Below are 763 nucleotides of genomic sequence, written 5' to 3'. Positions count from 1 at the left end.
TACGATGTGTGTGTGTGTGTGTGTGGGGGGGGGGTGGGTGGGGGCTGTAAAATGAGTCATAGTTTAGTTCACTCATGCTTAACAGATTGAAGTGTTTTAACGTTTCCATGGTGATACATCGAAAACAGCCACCCTCTGCATGTCTGCGAAGGAGCTGCAGAGTGTCTGTACCTTTTCAGTAAGAGGTACAAAATCATTAACCGCCAGAACACTCTGAGCCTACTGGGGAATGTATCACTAATCCTCCCCTACTCTGTTTACCTCGGTCTCTTTTCTCTTCCATCTCTACTTTTCCAGCTCAACTGTTGCACACCCAAATTCCTTCATAGGCCATAGTCCTGCAAGAAAAAAAAGAATCTATCATGAAAATGCTAATAATTGGGGAGTCACATGATCGGCTGGACAGAGATGGTGGCTTAAGGTGTAGCTCCTGGCCCAAATTTGTCAAATAGTTGTTTTATATGGTTGGAAATTTGATATTTTACCAGGTATTTATGGGTGTTCCATTGTTGCTGACCCGTATCCAATCTTGATCACAGACCTAGTTAGCCTCTCTGGCTATGTTTCCCCCCTTTTCTCCCTTCTATATCAATGTCTCGTCTGTTGTTGTTATGTGTTTTACATGTTTTGTGTATTGAGGGACTTAACTTTGGATGCGAAATGAAAGGCAGTAGCAATGTCAACATCCACACACAATGATTTAGAACACAGCTTTTTTGATAATGGGTGATCTTTCATTTTTGGTTTGGAATTGTGGCGGACT

This window comes from Etheostoma spectabile, chromosome 14 (genome assembly GCF_008692095.1).
Source record: "Etheostoma spectabile isolate EspeVRDwgs_2016 chromosome 14, UIUC_Espe_1.0, whole genome shotgun sequence".
Classification (NCBI taxonomy): domain Eukaryota; kingdom Metazoa; phylum Chordata; class Actinopteri; order Perciformes; family Percidae; genus Etheostoma; species Etheostoma spectabile.
This window is presented reverse-complemented; position numbering follows the sequence as displayed.